Source organism: Eptesicus fuscus, chromosome 7 (genome assembly GCF_027574615.1).
Source record: "Eptesicus fuscus isolate TK198812 chromosome 7, DD_ASM_mEF_20220401, whole genome shotgun sequence".
In the NCBI taxonomy this organism is placed as follows: domain Eukaryota; kingdom Metazoa; phylum Chordata; class Mammalia; order Chiroptera; family Vespertilionidae; genus Eptesicus; species Eptesicus fuscus.
Window position 1 is genome coordinate 90,453,656 of NC_072479.1, and position 19,275 is coordinate 90,472,930.

A 19,275-nucleotide genomic window follows, 5' to 3' on the forward strand; every position below is an offset into this window, starting at 1 on the left:
CTGTTATTACTTTAATTCTCAGTAAGCTGTTGGCAATTGCTATCAAATTGCTTCATGGATCAATTCTTCCCTCATAGCCCATTAAGTTTTGCTTTTTGTGTCCTGAGTAAGAAGTTACAAGCACATTTGGTTACATTTGGTCAGTGGGCCATAAGCTCTTACTCCTCTTTAGAACTTAGTGCAATAGACTTGCATTAGGATTTCTGAATGCCCCGTATCTATGGGGCTTTTTCCTATGCAGCACCATCCTGCTATTATGGAAAGGTCTGTTGGGATTCAATGTTATTTGCTTGATCAGGAAGTGGTGTAAGTGTACAGGGTGTCTTTACACTGGTCAAATCCCAGTAGTCTTGTTGTCAATTGCAAAAATGGATATAAATTACTCCTCTGCCTTTATCCAGGCCACTTGGCCAAGTGACTTTGCAGCTCCTTTTGACAAAAAATGGGTCTCTTTACCCACCCTTTATTGTGAGCTGGCCCTGTGGTTTGATTTGATCAACAGCAAGGGGCAGAAGTCTTGATGTGTCCGTCCCCAGTCTGTGCCCACTTCCACTCTCTGGACAGCCTGCCTCCCCAGGTGAGCAAGCCAAGACCAGCTTGCTGGAAGATGAGATGCCACTTGGAGGAAAGGCATGGTGCCCTGGTCTACAATAAACCAGACCCCAGCTGACCTGACAGCTGACTCCAGACATAGCGGAGTCCAGGCTAAATTACTGACCACAGAACCAAATAAATGATTAATGTTTTAAGCCATTGACTTTTCAGGGTGGTTTATTATGCTACAAAAATTAATTGATAAAATCCTCATCTTATTTGTTCTGGTGGTCCTTGGCATTCTTACCTTGTAAGTACCACCTTCTAGCTTCTTTTCCAAACTAAGAAATCCTTGCTGTATGCCTATTCAGAAAATTATGAAGAAAAAAATCTATTACTATATCATTTATGCCTACAATGGTATTTGTCTTATGTTCAAAACTATGAACAGCTCATTCTTGCCTTCTGAATAATGCTCAAGCTTATCAAGCCAACATTTAAAGCCCTCTACAATTTGGTTTGGCTTAACCTTTCAGCCTTATATATATACTAGCATTCCCATTGCAGGAAAAATCCTGCAATAGGGTTTCCTGCTGCACTCTACCCCGCCCCGCCTGCTCTCCTCCCTTGTCCCCTGGCCCGCCTTCTCCACCAGCCCTCCCCGCTCTCCTTCCTTCTCCCCCGGCCCCGCCTCCGCTCCTCCCTTCTCCTTCCCCCCACCCCCCCCGGCTTGCTTGCTTCTCTGCAGCTTTGCTCCCTTCAGCATCTCTTGGCTTCTTTCTAAGCTGTCTTGATATGCAAATTAGCTGCCATCTTTGTTGGGGTAATTTGCATACTCATCCTGATTGGTTGGTGGGTGTGGCTTGGCTGGTGGGCGTGGCTTGGGCGTAGCGAAGGCGCGGTCAATTTGCATATTTGTCTATTATTAGGTAGGATTTTCTTTCATTCTAAAACATTATTTTCTGGACTATCTGCATTACTCTATTTATTCCAAATCACAATGCTTCCCTTCCTTTTTGTCTTCATGGTTTTTACCACCTGGAATGCCCTTCCCCTCTTCTCTGCATAGTAAAATCCTACATAACTTTCAAAATCCATTTCAAATGTTACCTCTTTGATGATGCTTTTTTGAAATATCTTGATTAGAATCATCACTTGGGAATCTGAAAGGTGTTGGCTTCTAGCCTTCAGGAATAACCAAAGGGTCTTGAATTCTCATTGCTGTGATGCTCTGGTATAGGACTTTACCTCTCCCATTGTCATCATAGAATATACTGAGTGCTCACCATAAGCCAGACCTTCACATATAGCTCATTACCTCTTAACTCCCCTATCTGGTAAGTGTTATTACTTTCAGTTCATCCTCTCTAATAAAATGGTAATATGCAAATTAACCATCACTCTGCTACATAAGCCACGCCCACCAGCAAAGCCACGCCCACCAGCCAATCAGGGCGAGTATGCAAATTAACCCCATCCAAAATGGCTACAGCCACAGAGAGCAAGGTTTCCCAGGTAACAGAGCAAGCCAAGCTTTCCATAGCCGTTGCAGGCCTAAGCCTCCACTCAAGCTACAAAGTTTCAATTATAGAAGGTAAACAAATTCAAACAAATGGGGGCAGAATGGAGCTTGAGAGAGCAGGCCAGGGTTGCCGCTGGCAACAGGGGAAGCAAAGCTTTCCGCACACCCTGGCCGGGCTCACCCACTTAAGGCTACAAAGTTTCAATTGTAGAAGGTGAATTAACTGCCACAAAAATGGCTGCCACCCCGGAGGGAGCAGCAGACTTGGCTCCGCTCCAGGCTACAAAGTTTCAATTGTAGAAGGAAAATAAATTCCAGATACCAGGGCCTCCACTTGGGTCGCCAGGGGGCGTGGCCGGCCTGCAAACCACCACAGGCCCCTCACTCAGGCTGCCCCATGCCCCAAGGGAACCCCATCCTGATCTGGGACACCCTTCAGGGCAAACCAGCTGGCCCCCACCCATGCACCAGGCCTTTATCCTATCTAATCCTATCTAATAAAAGAATAATATGCAAATTGACCATCACTCCAACACACAATATGTCTGCCCCCATGTGGTCAAAGATCCTGCCCCATGTGGACACAAGATGGCCACCACAAGATGGCCAGCAGGGGAGGGCAGTTGTGAGGGACCAGGCCTGCAAGGGAGGGCAGTTGAGAGGGACCAGGCTTGCAAGGGAGGGCAGTTGGAGGTGATCAACCCTGCAGGAGAGGGCAGTTAGGGGTGACCAGGCTGGCAGAGGAGGGAAGTTGGGGGCAAACAGGCTGGCAGGGGAGCAGTTAAGCATCAACCAGGCTGGCAGCGGAGTGGTTAGGGGTGATCAGGCTGGCAGGCAGAAGTGGTTAGGGGCAATCAGGAAGGCAGGCAGGCAAGCAGTTGGGAGCCAGCAGTCCTGGATTGTGAGAAGGATGTCCAACTGCCCGTTTAGGCCCAATCCCACCAGGATCGGGCCTAAACGGGCAATCGGACATCACTCCAGGAGTCCCAGATTGGAGAGGGTACAGGCTGGGCTGAGGGACAACCCCTGGCCGTGCACGAATTTCGTGCACTGGGCTTCTAGTAGGTAATAAAAATGAGGCTCAAAAAATATAAGTAATTGGTCCAAGGTTCCACAACTCCTGGGTTGTATTAAACCTGGGCTTTCACTTTGTCTCATAAGTCTCTATCTCGGCCCCTTGTTAGGGACATAGGACAGTTACTGAATCGGTGTCTTATAAAGAGCATTGTCAGAGCTCTGACACCACATTTTGGCCCAAAGGAACCCCTGTACTGAGTGAGAGAGTCAAATGAAGGTAAGATGACTACTGAGGAGACTCAGTAAGGTACCTGGTCAGTAATACTGAGCTAAAGGAAGACTTGTTTCTTTAACTTCTTTTGGCTAATCTAGAATGTCCTGCAATGTTTTATGAGTTATGATTGCCAAACAGTGGTCCATCACTTTAGATAGTTAATAAATGTCCTTCTGTTTGCTACTAATTGGGAACTAATAACTTTTCTCCCCTTCCAGTCTTAATGAATTTCTGCTTGTGTAGTCCTGCTTGTCTGTAAGATTGACACCCAAAAGGTTGGCCTTCAATGATCAGATTTCAATATGGTGTCTGTCTGCCTTTTGGTCCAGGCCCTGCAGAGCACATCGGCAATGGAAATCAAAAGTAAGAGGAGGAAAGCTTGGCTTTGCTGCTCAGGAGGTGCAGGCAAGCCTCTCTCCTTTTACTAGAACTTTTATCAAGGTCTAGTTTGTTTGTTCGGGGAGCCATGAAGTATTCTCTCACACACATCAGGAAAGTGGGAAAATTTTGCTATACTTGCAAATGTTTTTCTTCTTAAAATAGAAAGTTTAAAAAAAGGAATTCAAGAGGCATCATGTTTTAATGTTACTGAAAAGTAATCTTGTAGACAGAAGCATTCAGATTTTAGTTTTGAATGGTAGGTTGGATGAGGCTGACCTCATGGTCCTATAGCCTGCTGGACCACAGTCTTGAGTACAGTGACCCTACTGTTCATCTTCAGTTTGGTCGAGAAATGTGTCTGCTTGACAGACAGTTCTAACACCTGGGGTCTCCCAATAGGAGAGGTTTGTCCTTGAACCCGGGTTCTATAGGATGTAGGCTTCCTGACTAAATCTGTGCTCCCACTGAAGAGTTTCCTGGCTCTCTATCTCAAATGGCCTTCCCCTTGCCCCTAACCTTGGTATGGCTGCCTCAGGGTATAATACCTGTGCCTTGAGGACCACAGCCATACTCCATTTCACCTAAAAAAAAAACACCCAGCTACCTACTGCGGAAGGCTCTGGGCTACATGTGGACTCTGTTAGCACTGAAGCACAGTACCAAATTTGGAAATGGGGATCCAGGCCAAGTTCCCTTTCTGGCTCCTTGAAAGCCTCTGACCCCAGTGGAGTTGTAGCTGGGCTAATGCCAAATACATTCACAGTTCAATTTGATACAGCAAATATCTGTTGGCTCAAAGAAGGCCTGACAGTATGTAAGGCCCAGAGGGGAATTAGACTTGATTTCTGTTCTCCAAAATATCTTCAAGGATATGATATACAAACATGACATTAGAGAGAAAAAACAGCCAGAACTTGTAGTATAAACTGCTTCTCATCATGTCTCCCATGCTCTCCCTCCATCGGGTTTCATTTGCTTCCTCTTCTATGACGTCACTTTCTCATTTTCTGTTTTCAAGACAGCAGAGACAACAGCTAGGCCGTGTTTATTTAGTATCTTCTTGCCAATCACTGTGCTTCACTCTTAACTGTTAACTTGCCATTTGAATAAAGCTATTAGTGGAGGTTCATGATTGGACTCTCACAGTGCCTTGCACATAATAGGTGCACAGGAAATACTGAATGGAAGAATTAGTTAATATATCAAGGAAAAGTAGCCAAGGGGTTAAGTGCATGTCTTTTAACATCAGGTTGCCTGAGTTTGAAGCATGGCCCTTCAAATTATTTGCAGTGATGCTATGAGCACATGTCTTTGCCTCAGTGTCTTCATCTGTCAAATTAGAATAACAACAAAAGCAATAATAATAATAATACCTAAATTGAGGGTTGTTATGAGGTATAAGCACTAAGCTCAGTATGTAGGACATATTAAGCACCTAATAAATGTTATTATCGTTACTGTTATCATTACCAAGCATTACACAAATTGTTTATCTGCATTTTTCTCATTAAATGTTCACAATGTACACTTTGAAATTTGTATTTTTTATTAACCACTGGACAATCAAAACCCAGAGAGATAATGAACTTATCCAAGACCATAGAAGGAACCGACTCAGAAATCGAATCACTCAACCCCCAGCAGCCACGGAAGATGAAGCTGTGAGAATAGAAAGGCTCTTTATGAACTTATAACTATTTTTAAACAGTTTTTAAAGTTATGGCAGGCTTATTATTCCAGACGAGGCAAATGTTATTCTGCACAACTCAGATAGTCAATAAGTTTGGCTGCCCTTGAAGCAGGATAATTCAGTTTAGAGCTGAAACTCCTTGCAGAATGCTAGTGTTATTTCCCATCAAATAAAATGCAAGGGCTTTAATTTCCTTTGTTAATGCTCCCTTGCCCCCCTGCTCTCCTTCTCAGACCACTTAGCACACCAAGAACCTGCAACCAGATTATAATTTAGGATCTCTTCAGCACTCAGGGACCCATCCAAATTTGGGTCTTCATCTCCATCACATCAGCCAATGGAGCACTGAAACCCTAAAATACTTTAACTCTCTCTGATCAGCTCCCTACCAAACCACATCCCAGACACAGACACATGTGCACACCATAGTGTGTTTAGGGACCAAGAGTGTCTTTGGCAGGGCAGAGTGGGCTGAGGTTCCTAAGCAGTAATATTCCCTACAGCACTGGAATCCAGAATATGGTCACTCCTGGTCCCTATGACGTGGGCTTTTCTGCAATCTCTTCTTATAAAGGAGATTCTAAAGAGGCTCCACTCTAGGTGGGTCTCCCAGTGATGTTGGTGGCAGCTTCCAACAACAAGGTCTCTCAGGAGCTACCACTTGTTCATGACCTACTGTGCATGGATGTCTCAGGCAGGATACCATGCCTGCTCTTGGGGTGTTCCCAATTAATGTAGGACTCCTAGTAGCAGCGGGCAGCTGCTGGTTTTCTGTACCAATGGTAATGGACCATTCTCCTGGCAACTGCATCAACTTCCAAACCTCTCAGGTTCTCTGGAGTCTTAGAGCCACCCTCAGCATCATCCCAGAAGGCAACTTCCAGGAGGGCCTCTGCAGAGACCTCTATGGGCAGTGGTGAGAAACACTCTCTTAAATATCATCTCAGCCTTGGCCGGGTGACTCAGTTGATTGGAGTGTCACCCCATACACTAAAAGGTTGAGGGTTCAGTTCCTGGCCAGGGCACACACCTAGCTTTCAGGTTCAATCCCCCATATGAGAGGCAACCGATGGATGTTTCTCTCTCTTTCTTTCTCTCTCTCAAAAAATAAATGAAAACATATCCTTGGGTGAGGATTAAAAAAAAAAAAGAACACCATCTCAGCCTTCAGAATTGCTAAAGTAGTAACCACTACTATCTATATATATAAAAAGCCAGTGACCTGAATGCCATAATGACCAGAACAACCAGTCACTATGACGCCCACTGCGGCCAGCTAACCGGCCGATCAGGGGTGGTGCCAGCGGCCAACCTCCTGCGGCCACTTCCCCCAGCTGCCCTGCCCCGATCAGCCTCTCCCACCTTGATCCACCTGCAGCTCCTTCCCCCGGCTGGCCCAGCCCCTGCCCACCCCCCCACCCCAATAGGGGGTGGGACCAGCTGGCCAACCTCCTTCAGCCACTCCCCCCAGCCGGTCCCAGCCCCCTAATGGGTCTCCACCACACCAATCTGGGGTGGGGCTGGCTGGCCAACCTCCCACGGCCCCTCCATCAGCCACTGATCCCCGATCGGTCCCCTCACCCCAATTGGGAGTGGGGCCCAGCGGCCAATCACCCGTGGCCCCTCACTCCAGCTGGCATGACCCTGATCGGCCCTGATTGGGGCCAGGCAGGCTGGACCCCACTCGTGCATGAATTCGTGCACTGGGCCTCTAATTAATAATAATGATAACTAAGTAATCTAAAAATAGAAAAATAGTTACCATTTTTATACATGCAGGCCCTACATGAATATATTTTATCTTCATCACAATTTTATGAGGTAAATACACCAATAGTCATTTAAGACATGAGGAAATTGAGGACCAGAGAAACTAGATAACTTGCTCAAGGTTACTGGCTCATAAGTGGCAGAGTAGACATTCAAACTCAAATGTGTCTGATTTAAAAGCTCTTTCTTTTATTTTCAAGCTGCCATTTGTTAAGTGGTATGCACCATTCCAGTCTGAGAGCCTTGTACACATTGCCTCACATTAAGAAAGCGTGGACAGTGGGTGCTGTGTCAACCAACCATCTTTCCAAGATGGCCCATGTATCCACCTAGCTCAGTCTGAGCTCTCAGGATTCTGAAGAGGCATTGCTACCTGCTGGAAGTGACTATCAGGACACTGGCAACAGCTGAAATTCCCCTCCACATCTACCCACTTCTCTGCTACCATCCCTCCCACCACCTCTACAAAGTAAATCTGGGAAAAGCCCACTTTCCCCTCAGACTTGCCAATCAACTTCCCAATTTTGGCTGATCTAGGGTCACTGAAAATTGGTGGGAATGAATGCATCTTCACACCAAATAAGCCGATCTGAGGTTCTCCCAGAAAACAAGCTGAAATCAAGTCTAATAACTAGCATAAAACTCCAACTTCAATTATCCATGAATGGAGTATCCATGCCAAGTGTTTAATCCCACATGAACAGGTAACATAAGCAAAAGGGCTTTGAAAATAAAAAGTATTCTACAAATGTCAAGTATGGTTATTCTTGGCAATGCCATACTCACGCTCCCAGCAGGTATGTGCCAAGGGAATATAAAGGACTTTAGGACTAATCTGAGCCAAGCACAATTGACTGTGTGATGATGAGGCCCAGTGATGCCTGGGTAGGAACCCACATATAAAAGTCAGGAAACCTGGGTCAAGCCCCAACCCTGCCATTCATAAATTGGGGAAACATTGGCAAGCCATTGGTCTTCTGTGGTCTTCAATTTTAATTCAATAATAATAATTATGACATATACAAAATATGGCTACAATTAATATCAGTTGATTTATACTCACTCTAACATGTGTTTTATTTTTAAGATCTTTATATACAACTAGAGGCCCGGTGCACAAAATTTGTGCATGGGGGGGTCCCCTTAGCCCAGCCCGCACCCTCTCACAATCTGGGACCCCTTGGGGGATGTCTGACTGCTGCAGGGATCGAGCCTAAACCAGCAGTCAGACATCCCTCTTGCAATCTGGGACCACTGGCTCCTAACCGCTCGCCTGCCTGTTTGCCTGCCTGATAGCCCCTAACCACTTGCTTGCCTACCTCATTGCCCCTAACCACTTGCCTGCCTGCCTCATTGCCCCTAACCACCTCTGCCTGATTGCCTCATCACCCCCAACCATTCACCTGCCTGCCTGATTGCCCCTAACTGCTCACCTGCCTGTCTGATCGCCCCCTAACCACTCTGCTGGCTTGCCTGATCACCCCTAACTGTTTGCCTGCCTGCCTGATCACCTGTAACCACCTCTGCCTTGACCCCTGCCACTGCGGCTTTGTCCAGAAGGACATCCAGAATGACATCCAGAAGGTCATTCAGCTGTCCGGTCTAATTAGCATATTACACTTTTATTATTATGGATAGCTCATTTGATTCTCACAATAGTCCTCTGTGCTATTAACATGCCCATTTTACAGATGCATAAACAGAGGCCCAGTGATATTAAATGACTTATCCCTAGCTTCATATCAAGTAAGAAAACCAGTATTTGGATCCAAGCCAAATTCTATTTTGCTATTCATTGCAAAAGCAAGTGGGAATGATTTTGGGGTTATTTGTGCCCTGTTTCTATTTCATTTGCAGGAGTATTAGCCATGGTTAGATTTAAAATTCCTAAAGAAGGAGGAAGAATCTTGTTCGAATCCCAGAGAGATCAAATAGACTCCTAATAAGTGAAGCAGGCACATGATTGATTATGGCATTTTTCTAATACATACGCTATGCTCACTTGCTCTTTACAAAATCTTTTTCAGACTGAAGGCATTGCTACTGAATGATTCTACCATGGATGAAAATGGAATGTTGTACTTAACTTCTTGTATTACAGCTATTGATTGAGCCTTCTCCCTTGCTTCTTCTACACTGAATTCTTTATGGGAAGTACTGGAACTCATCTACATCCAGGGAACTTATCACAGTGCTTGTCAAAGAGCAGATAAACTTCAATGGCAGAATGAATGGACATGTGTTTGCAAGATGAAAGAGTGTATGAATGAATGGATGTCTGGCTCCTTGCCTTTATAATTCTTTGTTCTTTCCTAGTAGAGCTAAATGACTTCCTGGCAGAGTTAAAAGACTAATCTTGTCCTTTGTCAGAGTCTTAGAAACCTAGTTCAGCAACTCGGGTATTGAGTTAACCTTGGCACTCATGTTTGCCAGTTGTTGTAGGTCTCTGTCTTTCTTCTTATAAAAGAGTAGTGGACATTTGTCATTCATGAGTGCCCAGAATCCATACTACCTTCTTTCAGAATCATTGGCTCCCTACTTGCACTTCATGTCATTCTGATTGGGCCACATTGCTTTCTTCATTCCCTGAAGTTCTAAGAGTGAACCCAGGGTCCAGGTAAGAACAATCAGTATACTCTGGCCAGAGTAATTGCTTAGTTCATAAGAGGACACATTACTCACACTGTCCCAGTCAACTGTAAGACTTTTGTTGAGCCAATAAGAAAAAGAAGCTCTTTTCTACTAGGGACACAAAGCTGGTTCAGTGCAAACCTATAGCTTCTGGTGGCCCCTTTGCTACTGCCTGAGAATAGCCTGTCGGAGAATGAAGCCAAATTAGAAAGAGTTGTGTCAAGAAAAGAAGAGAGAGGAGTATTCTTGACAACACAATTTACATACTTCAAAAAATTCACCCATGCTTGAAGACAAGTTGCTATTGAACTTTCACTTATGAAATCCAATATACTCAGCCCGCTCCTGTGTGTGTGTGTGTGTGTGTGTGTGTGTGTGTGTGTGTGTGTGGTCTGACCACCAGCTTAGGCTGTGTATAATGCATTTCCATGTTTGCCGAGTACTATGCTTTAAGGACCAAACCTAACCTGCCCCCACTACAGGATATAAGCAGCTGTTCTGACCAGTGTCTGCCTCATTCTGGTGGTTTTATGTAGTCTCTAAGTCTTTGTTCTCCAAGTGTGAGTCTGTTCCATCATTAACAAAGTCCTAGTTGCTGTTTTGACACATGTTAGTGGAGAAAACTGGTGGTTTTCATTGAAAGATACAGTAGCATGGCTTAATAGGTAAGAGACTTTGGACTCAGGTAAAGCTGGGTTTATAGCTCAGAAGCTATATGACCTTAGGCAAATTGCTTTATCTCCATGAAACTCAGCTCTCTTGACTATAAAATGGGGATAAAAATGTCCACATTGCAAGGAATTAGATAAGATTTGTAAAGTGCATACAGTTTGGCAATAGAGAGTAAATGCTCCATAAATTGTAGCTATTAGATTTTTTTTTTATGACTTAAAGGCAATCTACCAAAAGAAAGAAAGAAAGAAAGAAAAGCCTCTCTGATCTCCCTCAAAGCTGTATACTGTTACTGACTGCTGTATGAAAAACAGACGCCAAGTACACTTGGAAGGAAAATGCTACTGGAAGGAATGACCCTTACAACAGATTGTATGATTACTAAGAACTACAGATACAAGAGATGACCAGGCCTCTATTGTTGTACAATGTGGACTTCAAAAAGCAATCAGAACACCCTGAGAGTTTTCTTTTAATAGAGAGCACTTGGGCAGAACAATAAAAATCTTAAAAGTTATGAGGCACCAAATACTTTACATGACTGCAAAGAAATACGGGAAGTCATTTTAGATTTCATTAAAAAGGATTAGAGAAATATGGGTAGGACCTCTTGATATGAAACCAGCTAAATCAGATATCACGAGTAAACAAATATGTGGAGGGCTTTATTGTGATAATTTATTTATGCATATGTGATATGGTATTATTAAAATTTTAAAAGACAGGCATATAATGTAGTGGGAGACAAAAATAGCCTCTGCATTTTTAATGGAGAATATAAACTGGGGTGAAAAAGCAAAATAACTGTGGTAGAAAAGAAATATTAAGGAAAATATAAAATAATGATAGACTGAGAGAGCAATATTTCTAAAGACATGAATGTCCTTAGAGAAAGAATGAAGTGTGGTTGGCAGAGGCAGTAAAATGTAATGAAGAGGACAAGAATATGCCACCCCAAAATATGTCACTTTGGCATATTGATTACTTTGAATTCAAGTTATTTAAGAAACAGCCAATGTAAGAAGGACACTCTGACTGCCCCCCAACCCCTTTGTCCTCTGTTAAGCAGGAAAGAAATCTCCTATGTGAAAGTTACCCTCCAACCCAACTGCCCATTAGAAGATGAGTGGATAAAAAAGCGACATTTACATAATAGAATACTATGCAACAGTAAATAAGAAGGATCTCTTACCCTTTGAGACAGCATAGAGGGACCTGGAGAGTATTATGCTAATCAAAATAAGCCAGTCAGAGAAAGACAAGTATCACATGATCTCACTCATATGTGGAATCTAAAGAACAAAATAAACTGATGAACAAAATAGATCAAGAGGCATAGAAGCATGAACAGTCTGTTGAATTTCAGAGGGAAGGGGAGGGTTAGTAGTAGAATGGGAAGAAAGAATGTATATGCTTATATGCATAACCCATGGACACAGACAATAGTGTAGTAAAGGCCTGGGGCAGGGGTAGGATAGAAGGGGTCAATGGGGGAAAAAGGGGAACATCCGTAATACTTTCAACAATAAAGATAATTTAAAAAAAAGAAAAGAAATGTACCTCCCTATACCAAGAGGGTAAAGGGCATCCTTATTACCAGAGATAGGTAATTTGGGGCCAACAAGGCTATATAAATAAAACTTTCTACTTCTTCACTAATTTATTACTCCATGCCCAAAGTCCTTTGTATTGCCAATTCTTCACAAATTTTTATTTTGTCTAAAAACTACCTGCTTTGGTCATTTCTTTGAGTCTCATATTTTTATGGTCTCCTATGTATGAAACTAAATTTGTTTTTCTCCTGTTAATCTGTCTTATGACAATTTAATTATAGACCAGCAGCCAAAGAACCTAGAGGAGAAGAAGGAAAAAGTGTTCCTCCCTTTGAGTAAATTAAGTGAAGACCAAGTTGCCTTATTGGGATCCTTGAACGTGCTTGGAAGAAACTCTCTGATCTGGAGAAGTGATTAAGTGGAATGAAAAAGAAATCCAAATCTGAAGGATGACAAAGTAGTAATTTTAAAAAGCCACATAAATAATAATAAGTTTACAAGGTAAAGTCAAGAGTAGTCAGCAGAGGGAACATAAAGATAATCCCCCTGCCAAAAAAAAAAAAAAAAAAAAGCAAAAGAAATGGGGCAGCGATTAATAAGATGGGAAAGAGTGGGGAAGAACCGATGATTTAATGAGCAGGTAGTGGTGTAAGGACAGGAGAAAGATCTTTGAGTTAGTCTAGCATTTCCCAAAGATTCTTTTCAGTGGGATGCAAGATGAATAGGATATTTTTAGGTGTTCAGCATAAAGAAAAAGGGTCTATGGCCGGATAAGTTAATATGGGTTATGTAGGTTTCTTCATGCAGGGCTTTTTCAGAGCCTTTTTATGTGTTGTGGAGTGAATATCTAAAAGAAGAGTAGAAGAATAAAGAACATACCCTTTTACCAAAATAAATTTTCAGGGAATGATGTGGGGGTGAGAAACTCATATATTTTTAATCAGAGTTTCTGTCATTTCAGAAAGACTCAGGAATCAGACCCACTGATGAGATAAAATTTCACCCTGCCTACTTTTTGGCCCTAAGGAAAATGTTGCACCATTGATCATAGCATTATCATGGAACTGTAGAACACATCCTTCATCCTTCTGGTACTCCCACACCCAGACTTCAGTAACACCATGGCCACTGGGACAAGATTTGAAAGTAGCTCTGAATGCCTAATATACCTCCAGCTTCCCACTTTGGCATGTGAAGTCTCGCCATTTCCATTCACCATCTATACTGAGTCCCTTCCTTGTCCATATATTTCCATTTTTCTTTGTACCCCTCTACATCCCAGCAATTACCCTATTAAGCCTTACTGTATTAATAAATGTAACTAATGTGTCTAAATGCAGGACTCAGTCTCACACCACTAACAACAAAAATCTTTTTTCTAGTTTCTCAGAGTTACATTTTCCCAAATAATGTATTGCCTTGGGGGGTGGGGGGAAGAAATGAAAGGTGGGCACCATCCTAGGAGCCCCATTGAATAAGAGGTGAGGGTTTTGCAATTGAAACAGGTCTCCTTTTTCAAATGAGGCTGAATTCTATCTCGGTCACCTTTGGCCTTTTCCATTGTCTCTTTAAATGTCATGTCTGCCTGCATCACTCAATGTTTTGCATAGGTCAAGATGTTTCCCCAGCTTATCAGGAGGGATGAAGTCTTGAGTACTGAGGATTCATCATCTCTGTAGATGATCAAAGTGCTCAGTGTTAGAAAGAAAAGCCACAAAGAATTGCCTTTAGAGAACAGTGAAAATCCACTAACCCAGGAAGTTAGCCCTAATAAATATTTTGAATGCCATCCTGGGGATCCTTTACTGTCATCAGAGAAGGGTGAGTTAGTGAACACCTGGTTAGTGAAAATTAAGGCTAGTGTTTATTGCTCAGTTCTTACAACACTTGTTATTGGTTGACTGGCTTGTTTATGGTTATTTTTTTTTGCCCTTAGGCATAAATGTCCATCAGGTATGCACATACAATGCTGCAGAGGCTGATGGGAGATCACTTTAGATTATAGGATGAGAGGTTGAGCAGCAATTCTATTGCTTAGCCACCAGGTGAGTGAGTATAGTTGTCCCTCACTCTTCATGGAAGATTGGTTCCAGAACCTTTGAGGATACCAAAATCCATGGGTGATCAAATCCCTTATAGAAAATGCTGTAGTATTTGCATATAACTTACATTTGCATATAGCCTACAGCAGAGTGTGCCTGCATATCAATGCATTCATGTGGATTCAGTGTAGTTTTTGGCAGGTGGCAAATTCATGTTTTGCTTTGTGGAAATTTCTGGAGTTTCCCCCACACCCCCGCACCCCCACAAAAAAATATTTTCAATCCTTGGATGGTTCCCAGATAGGCTGGTTGTATTGTTAAATTCATGCAAGGCTCCATATCTTGTATGTGTTTCAGTAGGAAAGATATCCTCAAATCCTTTTCACCTCCCCATAAAAACTTGTAATTGGTGTGTTGTTTAAATCATAGTCTGTTTTGTTTGCTCAGTTAACTCTCCAAGGATATCTATTTTGAGCTGAAATAGCAAGAATAGGAGGCGAAAGTTGTGCCTAGAGAATTAATCTAAGAACCCAAACAGAATCCTTTCCAGAGGCAAGAAAATTGACAGAAAATGATGGGTGAGACATAGCTTGCTGTCAGAGTAATCATCTTTAGTTGTGGGAAGGGAGGTAGAGGGTGAGAATGATCACCATTAAATGGAACAGGTATCATGGAGAACGCATTTCTGGGAGCACATTTTGATGGAGATGCCTCATCAACTGCCAAATCTCTCTGCAGTTTTGCAAGGATCATTCTGCAAATGGCCATTGCGTTCCAGATTTCATCGTTTCACATTTGCACCTTGCAGCTTTTAAGGGCCATTAGAACCTAAATACTGCCCCATCAAAGCTGGACCTATAAGGGGTTATTGCCGACAGCCAGAAAGCCCATGGAAACCTCAGATTTCAACAATTCTTAGATAGGTAAATACTTTTGCTTCTGAGAGAAAACGATGATCTGGAAATTCTGATGCTCTAAAATGCTGACTGTGTCCGTGAACAGTTGAAAATTTGACATTGACTCCCGTAACAGTCTTATGCTAGTGTCCCTGTCTCTTGGGGTGGGCTTAAATATCAGAGTCCTGTGGTTTGAAAAATTTCACGTGTAACCCAGATGAGGCCTCTAATTGGTATGCCAGCCATTAAAATTAAGGCTAGTGTTTATTGCTCAGTTCTTACACAGAGATTCCCAGATTCACAGTGAGGTATTATTTTCCTTGGAAATGCTTTCTGTCCCTGCCAGTTACTGAATGCAATCAGATAGCCTTGCGTGGGCTAGCATACCAATTAGAGGCCTCATCTGGGTTACACGTGATGTCTTCCCTCTGAAGCTCAATGGCACATCTGCACATGAACAGATACAGAGAGAAGAAAGCCCGAATCCCATAAAAACCTGGAGACTATTTCTGTCCTTAAAATTACATGTGTACATTTACTGAAGGTGGAAGGCAAAATAGCCATAAAGCATGGAGAATAAAAGAAGATTAATGAGGAAAAGAATCTGACAACAATATTTAATTAGAATGCAATGGCCTGGCCCTATTATCTTGTATTATTATACATCTTGTCATTAACCAAATCTGTAGCTAAACTGTGGGCATTTGTCTTCATTATGTAGGAAAATAGTGTAATGAGCAGGTTCTAAACAACGAATAACTACCCTGAAAATCATCGCAAACCAGGAGAATGGTAAATATTTCTGTTTTGATCCATTAGGGTCTGGCAGCTAGATCTCAGCCCTGTTTTGAGAGATGAAGCAAGAGAAATTCTTCTGTGTTTAAAATTGTGGGTGGATCCATAAAACTAAGGTGTCTTAGAGCGTGACAGTTAGTGAACTTGGCATCCCCAGGCCCAGAGCTCTGTCTCTGCTATAAACTTGACATGAGACCTTTTGAAATGTAGCTTCCTCATCTGTCAGATGTGATGAATCTCTATCATATCGAAGGTCCCTTCTGGTGCTAATAGTCCATGTTCCAGAACATGATAAGAATTGTTCATTCTTGTTTGGGGTCTAGTTTGACTGATTTTCAGGAAGCCATTCTTTATTCATTCATTTGTTCATTCACTAAACCTTAAGTGAATGTCAATAGAATGCAAACTGGTATTTCAAGTACGAATGATTCAGAGATCAAATTCATGCCCACAAGTTATTCCTGTGGTTTCCAGTTCCAACTGCACATTCCATCAAATGGAAAAAATATTAAAAATCCTAATGTCTGGGCCTTGGCCCCAGAGATTCTAATTAAATTGGTTTGCCATAAGGCTTCATTGTAAAGTGCAACCCAGCTTGAGAAACTCTTGGTCTAAAAGAAGATGCAGAAATAAAAGACTATTCTGCAGGGTTAAGCATGGTGTCTTTTATTTTTTTTTTTTTAAATTTCTTTATTGATTAAGGTGTCACATATTTGTCCTCATCCCCCATTCCCATCCCACCCCTCTCCCCACGCATGCCCCAATCCCCTGTTGAACTTAACCGTTGGATAGGCCTATATGCATGCATACAGGTCCGTTGGTTGAACTCTCCCCCTCCCCCCCACCCTCCCCCTACCCTCCCCTATCCTCCCTCTGAGGCCCGATAGTCCGATCGATGCCTCCTTGCTTCTGGTTCTGTTCTTGTTCCTCAGTCTATGTTGTTCATCATTTCCCCTAGATGAGCGAGATCATATGTCACTAGATATATACTAATAAGAACTGAATGTGAGACGAGCAATAATAGTTATGCTGACAGGCAAATGAATCAATCTGTAGCGAGCTTCCCCCTGGACCAACAGTTCTTTTGAGACCCAATTTCAATGTCCAGTAGTTCCTTATGTGTACATGTCAGCACTGACCCCTCAGCTCTGGATGGTGGACAAATGGTGGTAATGGAGGTCCGACTCCCTCTGGTTTGGTCTCGGCCGAACCCAGGGGCACGGCGTCACCCAGACTAAGGGGCACGTGGCCTCACCCCTACCTAAGGGGCGCGTGGTCTCACCCGGGCCTGGGACCCAGCCTCACCCGGATGGATCCAGGGGCGCACAGCCTCACCCGGACCCAGGATCTGGCTTCACCCGTACCCAGGGACGCTTGGCCTCTCCCAGACCCAGGGGCACGTGGCCTCACCCGGGCCTAGGTGCACGAGGCCTCATCCGGATCCAGGGACACATGGTCGCACCCGGACCCAGGGACGCTTGGCCTCTCCCAGACCCAGGGCCACTTGGGCTCACCCGGGCCTAGGTGTAAGAGGCCTCACCCGGATCCAGGGACACATGGTCTCACCCGGACCCAGGGACGCTTGGCCTCTCCCAGACCCAGGGCCACTTGGGCTCACCCGGGCCTAGGTGCACGAGGCCTCATCCGGATCCAGGGACACATGGTCGCACCCAGACCCAGGGACGCTTGGCCTCTCCCAGACCCAGGGCCACTTGGGCTAACCCGGGCCTAGGTGCACGAGGCCTCATCCGGATCCAGGGACACATGGTCGCACCCCGACCCAGGGACGCTTGGCCTCTCCCAGACCCAGGGCCACTTGGGCTCACCCGGGCCTAGGTGCACGCGGCCTCACCCGGATCCAGGGACACATGGTCTCACCCAGACCCAGGGATGCTTGGCCTCTCCCAGACCCAGGGCCACTTGGGCTCACCCGGGTCTAGGTGCACGAGGCCTCACCCGGATCCAGGGACACATGGTCGCACCCGGACCCAGGGACGCTTGGCCTCTCCCAGACCCAGGGCCACTTGGGCTCACCCGGGCCTAGGTGCACGAGGCCTCACCCGGATCCAGGGACACATGGTCGCACCCGGACCCAGGGACGCTTGGCCTCTCCCAGACCCAGGGCCACTTGGGCTCACCCGGGCCTAGGTGCACGCGGCCTCACCCGGATCCAGGGACACATGGTCTCACCCGGACCCAGGGATGCTTGGCCTCTCCCAGACCCAGGGCCACTTGGGCTCACCCGGGCCTAGGTGCACGAGGCCTCACCCGGATCCAGGGACACATGGTCGCACCCGGACCCAGGGACGCTTGGCCTCTCCCAGACCCAGGGCCACTTGGGCTCACCCGGGCCTAGGTGCACGAGGCCTCATCCGGATCCAGGGACACATGGTCGCACCCGGACCCAGGGACGCTTGGCCTCTCCCAGACCCAGGGCCACTTGGGCTCACCCGGGCCTAGGTGCACGCGGCCTCACCCGGATCCAGGGACACATGGTCTCACCCGGACCCAGGGATGCTTGGCCTCTCCCAGACCCAGGGCCACTTGGGCTCACCCGGGTCTAGGTGCACGAGGCCTCACCCGGATCCAGGGACACATGGTCGCACCCGGACCCAGGGACGCTTGGCCTCTCCCAGACCCAGGGCCACTTGGGCTCACCCGGGCCTAGGTGCATGAGGCCTCACCCGGATCCAGGGACACATGGTCGCACCCGGACCCAGGGACGCTTGGCCTCTCCCAGACCCAGGGCCACTTGGGCTCACCCGGGCCTAGGTGCACGCGGCCTCACCCGGATCCAGGGACACATGGTCTCACCCGGACCCAGGGATGCTTGGCCTCTCCCAGACCCAGGGCCACTTGGGCTCACCCGGGCCTAGGTGCACGAGGCCTCACCCGGATCCTGGGACACATGGTCTCACCCGGACCCAGGGACGCTTGGCCTCTCCCAGACCCAGGGCCACTTGGGCTCACCCGGGCCTAGGTGTACGAGGCCTCACCCGGATCCAGGGACACATGGTCTCACCCGGACCCAGGGACGCTTGGCCTCTCCCAGACCCAGGGGCACGTGGCCTCACCCGGGCCTAGGTGCACGAGGCCTCATCCGGATCCAGGGACACATGGTCGCACCCGGACCCAGGGACGCTTGGCCTCTTCCAGACCCAGGGCCACTTGGGCTCACCCGGGTCTAGTTGCACGCGGCCTCACCCGGATCCAGGGACACATGGTCTCACCTGGACCCAGGGACGCTTGGCCTCTCAGACCCCGGGGCACGCGACCTCACCCATGCCTAGGTGCACGAGGTCTCACCCGGATCCAGGGACACACGGTCTCACCCGGACCCAGGGACGCCTGGCCTCCCCCAGACCTAGGGGCACGTGGCCTCACCCGGGCCTAGGCGCACGAGGCCTCACCCGGATCCAGGGACACACGGTCTCACCCGGACCCAGGGACGCCTGGCCTCCCCCAGACCCAGGGGCACGCGGCCCCCCCCGGGCCTAG

At 46.0% G+C, this 19,275-nt stretch overlaps 1 long non-coding RNA gene across 4 annotated transcripts in view; it reads right to left on the minus strand.

Annotated features, from left to right (window-relative positions):
* Positions 1–19,275, minus strand: part of LOC114232670 (uncharacterized) — a 76,594-nt gene that overhangs the window by 36,186 nt on the left and 21,133 nt on the right. For 3 of the 4 annotated variants that reach the window (XR_008556537.1, XR_008556536.1, XR_008556535.1), the window contains one exon: positions 842–897. The exons of the other annotated variant lie outside the window; for it this stretch is intronic. This is a non-coding gene — a long non-coding RNA (uncharacterized LOC114232670). The remainder of the gene's footprint in view (positions 1–841; positions 898–19,275) is intronic. 4 annotated transcript variants of the gene reach the window in all.